This window comes from Lemur catta, chromosome X (assembly GCF_020740605.2).
Source record: "Lemur catta isolate mLemCat1 chromosome X, mLemCat1.pri, whole genome shotgun sequence".
Lineage (NCBI taxonomy): Eukaryota > Metazoa > Chordata > Mammalia > Primates > Lemuridae > Lemur > Lemur catta.
In genome coordinates, this window is record NC_059155.1 from 43,755,051 (window position 1) to 43,760,607 (window position 5,557).

The window sequence follows — 5,557 nt, forward strand, 5'->3', positions numbered from 1 at the left end:
CCCATACCGGACGCACGGCCTGCCTAGACACCCTATTGGCTTCTTTCCCTGCCACTCTGCCGCGCGCTGCTGGTTAACCCTTTGAGTCACCTCGGCTGAGTGGATGTCCACACGAAGCCAGGCTTATGTGGCGAGGCAAGGAGTGCCTGGTAGCAGGGTCTTCGGGGGGACCCCTAGAGCTTCTACGTTCAGATCTGTGGGTGATTGGTAGAGCCAGAAGAACTTGGGGGTGGCGGCTGATAACATGATTACACACACAAGGCCCATGTTTTCAGACTTTGTAACTTTATGGAGAAATTATACCTCCGTAACGGCAAATTCAGTTAGCTAGTCTGTGTAATTGGAGGAGGAAGTAAAAATGCCTAGCAGGCTGCTAAAGAGCCTGTCCTCTACTAGACTATTCCACAAGCTGCAGCTTCCCAAGTGTGCTTGACCGCTAAACCTTTTCTTATCTTCATTGGTTGGGCCCTACAGGTTACCATGGGGATTCTGAAAGCATTGCAGATCCACTATCTGTTTCTTTCAAATACTTGAAAAAACGCCTTTTTTTCCTTTCTTTCCTTCTTTTCTTTTCTTTTCTTTCTTTCTTTCTTTCTTTTTCTTTCTTTCTTTCTTTTTTTTTTTTTAAGTGTGTGGACTCACTATAACAGCCTGAGGTAAGAGTGTCTAGAGCAGTACTTTTCAAACTGATATGTATCAGAAAATTGTAGAGCTTAAGATGCAGGCTCTCATAGCCCACTTTAAGATTCTGATTCAGTAGATCTGAGATGGGACCCAAGAGTCTTTATTTTTAACAAGCAACCCAGCAATTCTGATATTTTAAAATGGTACTCTTTGAGAAAAAGTGACTTACAGGCTCCTTTTGAAAAGGGCAGATGGGAGTGGGGGGGAGGGGATGGGTATATACACACATAATGACTGTGATGCGCACCCTCTGGGGGATGGACACGTTTGAAGCTCTGACTGGGGGTGGGGCAAGGGCAATTTATGTAACCTAAACATTTGTACCCCCATAATATGCTGAAATAAAAAAGAAAGAGCTATCACCTGAAAATCAGAGACCTGCTAATTCTGCTAAAAAAATTATTGAGCAATATTTGACAAGTCCCTTCACCTCTCTGGACTTGACTTTCCCCATATGTAAAGTGAGATGCCTTAAGTATTTAACCCCTAAACGTTCTTCCAATTTTGACATTCTGTAATTCTATTTTGCCTTTTGAAAAGCCAATTTTTAAAATTTCTTATTCCATACAGAAACATAACCTACACATGCAGAGATTCAGAGAAATATAAGTAGCAAATAACAGTAATATCCAGGCCTTTGGTGGAACTTGAATGAATCAGGCTTTCTGATTTCCATTTTTTATTTGTCTGTTGTTTTGGTATCGGTATTAGTGGTATTTTTCTCGCTTTGTTTCTCTGCTTGTACCTGATCCTCCAGGTCAGTACACTATTAATAGCTGTAATTATAATGTAGAGTTTAAATTCGATTGGATGATAAGAATTGTAACCTAGACTTGGAATTCCACTCACTTTTGAAAGCCTGTGTATCTTTTCACCTAGCACATAATGCCAATCAAAGAGTCTCTGAGCTGAAAAGCTGTATCTGCTAACTTGAAGTGGGCAGGAACAATGGAATGGCTACTTTGCCAATGAATACTCTAAGGGAAAACACTGAGATACAACATTTTATCGTTAGCAGTAATTTAAATGCAGTAATGAATTTAAAATGGTATTGTAAGATATCTCAGGACCAAAACTGCATTATAGTTTCATTCAGTGTCTTATCAGACAAGTGGCCTTATTCTCAATGCCACAGAATACAAATTAGAACATTACAATTGCCAGTGTGTCTTGTGTTTTCACTCTCACAGGAAATGCTCATGCATACACTTACCTATATTAACCAATAAGCATTACCATGTGTATTTATCCAGTTTAATTATTTAAGGCTCTATTAAAGCAAAACTCACTAATGATTAATCATAATAGCACCTTAAGTTTAGTGTTTTATAATTTACAGAGTTTCACGTACATTCTCTTATTTAATTCTCCAAAACAGCTTGAGGATTACCAATCCTCATTTACAGACAATATCTGTGTAATTCTTTTTCCTAAAGTGACTTGCTCAAGGTCACATATCCAAAAAGTAACAGAGTCAAGACAGGAACCCTAGTCTTTTTTTTCTTTTTCTTTTTTTTTAAGACAAGGTCTCGCTCTGTTTACCAGGCTAGAATGCAGCACTGGGCCTGGCTTAGGAAACTTCATCTTTTAACTCTAAATCCAGTCCTCTTTACACATGCCTACAGATTTATGAAATAATTTAGTTAACAAATATTGAGCCCTTATTATAATATTTGCCAGGCATGTTGCTAGGTGCTAGAACAGACACAAAGAACAATAAGTGAAGATCTTGAAATTCTCCATGGTTATAGAGGTTATGGAGGTGGTGGATAGCATGGTTCTTGAAAACCAAAGGATAATGTTAGGCAGCATGGAAACCTTCACCATAAATATTCACAGTTAGCAGAATTGGCAAATTTGAGTTTAGCCCTCTTGCTTCCCACATTTTGACAAAGGTACAAAGTCACATAAAGCATAGAGTTGGAAAAATTCTCCTGCAATAATTAAGATGACTGTAAACTTCATTTTAGGATTTCAGCTCTAAATGTGAAATAATCCCTAAAAATTATGGGAAACAGCAAACCAATTGCATGGACTAGTGGAATCCCTCACATTCATCTATGTAGTGCCTTTATAAAACACTTTTATATAGGTTATTTCATTTGATATTGTGGAGTAGTTAAGTCTGGTATTATTATTCTTGTTTTACAAGTGAGCAAATTGAGATTTAGGAGCCTAAGTCACATCATAAGTAGTAGAGTTGGGAGAAGATGAAAGAGAATTAATAGTAAAGCCTATTCTCCGTGCAATGTGCTTTATCTCATTTAAAGCTTCCAACAACCTTAGGAGATAGGCCCTATTATTATCCCCATTTTACAGATAAGAAAACTGAGAGCTAGTGAGATTAAGTAACTTGATAATGTCACACAGGCAGTAAGTGCAGGAGCAGACATTGAATTCAATTTCACTTTGATGATTCTTAAGCCACTGCAGTATAATTTTAAATTTCTTATGAACAAAAAGACATTAATTAAAAGGAAGCCAGGTACTGTGGCTCACGTCTATAGCTATTCGGGAGGATCACTTGAGCCCACGAGTTCAAGTCCAGCTTGGGCAACATAGTGTAGACCCCATCTGTTAAAAAAAAAAAAGATAACCAATGCTCTGAACAAATACTGTGATTCACTTTTCTTTCTAAATGCATATCTGTATCTGTATTACCTTTCAGATATATACCTTACCTTGCTTCTTATCTTGAATCTCAAAATGTCTATTTGGGTATCTTTACAAATATATATCTTCTTTACTATTTACTCTCCCTGCTTTCAAAAATACTGTTTGTTTGCTTGCTTATTTCCAGCTTTATTGAGGTAATTGATAAATAAAAATTTTATATATTTATATATTTAAGGTATATAATGTGATGATTTGATATACATTGATATACATTGTAATTTGATATACATTGAGACATGATTACCAAAATAAAGCTATAACACATCCATCATCTCACAGGTACTATTTTTTTGTGTGTATATGGTAAGAATTCTTAGTATCTACTCTCTTAGCAAATTTCAAGTGTACAATACAGTATTGTTATAGTCACCATATTGTACATTATATGCCCAGAACTTATTCATTTTATATCTGAAAGTTTGTATCTTGACCAACATCTGTTCCACCCCCTGTACCAGCCCCTGGCAACCACCATTCTACTCTCTGCTTCTATAAGTTTGACTTTTTTGGATTGCACATGTAAGTATAACATTCTCTAGATTAATCCATATTGTCATAAATTGCAGGATTTCAAAAAATTTTTTATCAGTTTCCAAATACATATTTCCAGCCTTATGAAGTTAGTTGTGAGTACAAAGCAGCCTTCTCTAAACAATCCCTGGCAAGGTGTGTGAGGCAGGACAAACACATTTTATATAAAAGAGTATCCCTCGTATAAAAGGCATAAAAGAGCACCTGTAAAATTTATATATTAAGAACCGAGGTGTTATGGTTTCCAGCTTACAGCTGCTGGTCAGTCCCTCTCACTTCTTCCTGCCTGCAGATCTTAATTATTAACAAAAGCCATATTGCAAAACCAAAAAAGAGAGCCCAATTCTGCTGAACCCTGTGACAGGGTTAATAGTGCAAAGAGTAAGGCAAGGTATGAGTGAAGAAAGCATTTGAAGATAGTGGTGTGGGGAATTAGGGGGGCGCCAAATCTAAAGGACAGAAAGTGTGGTGGGTACTCTGGTGTGCCACCCTCATCCTCCATGAAAGACTCAAACACTCATTTCTGTAGCTGCCTGAAATGTTGCCTGCCAAGGTTCACAACTAATTCCCTCCCCAGGCCAAGGGATCTGCTCTATTTAATGTTGTATGTCCTTCTCTTCTTCAGGGGCAGACTGCATCATTGACAGGTCCATGTGAGGATACAAAGACCCAGCGCTCTTGCTTCAATTTGAAACAACTCTGAATGACCATCCCAACCTCAGAACTCCTCATGAAGTTGGCTAAGTCGGTTGCAACTGCTCCTTCTACTCAATCCTGCTTCTTTTACTCCCTCTCAGGTGTTAGTCTCAAGAGCACTCCTCAATAAACTTCCTGCACGCAGTTCTCTACTAGAGTCTGTTTCCAGAGGCACCCAGCCTATAACAGAAAGAAACATAATTCCAAATCACCCCACTATCAAAGCACTTGTGTAAACTTGAAGCTTCTGTTAAAAGGAAAAAGGTAACACTGCAGTTGATTAAACTCCTACTTTGCAAATTGCAGTATCATACCTACTTATCAGTGAATTGGATTGACAAGATTAATTATATGTGTTCTGGCTTTGATTTGTTAAAATTAAGCTAGAAGACTGTGAACTAGCATGTACCTGCTTGCAAAGTCCCAACACATATCCCTTAATTATTGCTGAGATGAAATTCCCTGGGTAAGTATAGGCACCACATATTATATTGCATTTGGCTTCTGTTAAAATATTTCTGCTGATTTTAGGGGTTCTCATCAGTTGGGGTACCCCACAAGAAAGAAATCACTATCTCCTACTTGAAAAAGTATCAGACTAGGATGCATGAAGCAAGCATTTCAATTTCTTCCACTTGCTATATGTAGGAACTTTGGCAAGTTTCTTCCCCTCTGTGGGCCTCAGCTTCTTCATTCATTAAATGTAGAAATAGGGCTTCAGGGTCCCTTGCAGATCTCAGATTTTATTTTATTATTAAGATATTTGTAGACAATTTATGTAACCAAAGCGTCTGTACTCCTGTAATACTCTGAACATTAAAAAAAGAGATATTTGTACAATGGCATGTCTGTAGAAGATCTCTGAGTGGGATATTGAAGTTCTGAGCAAAATAATGATTGGGGGCTGAACTCTGGCTCTTACTCCAGGCCCACAGCAGTTATATTCCAAACACCATCCCCACCAACCTCA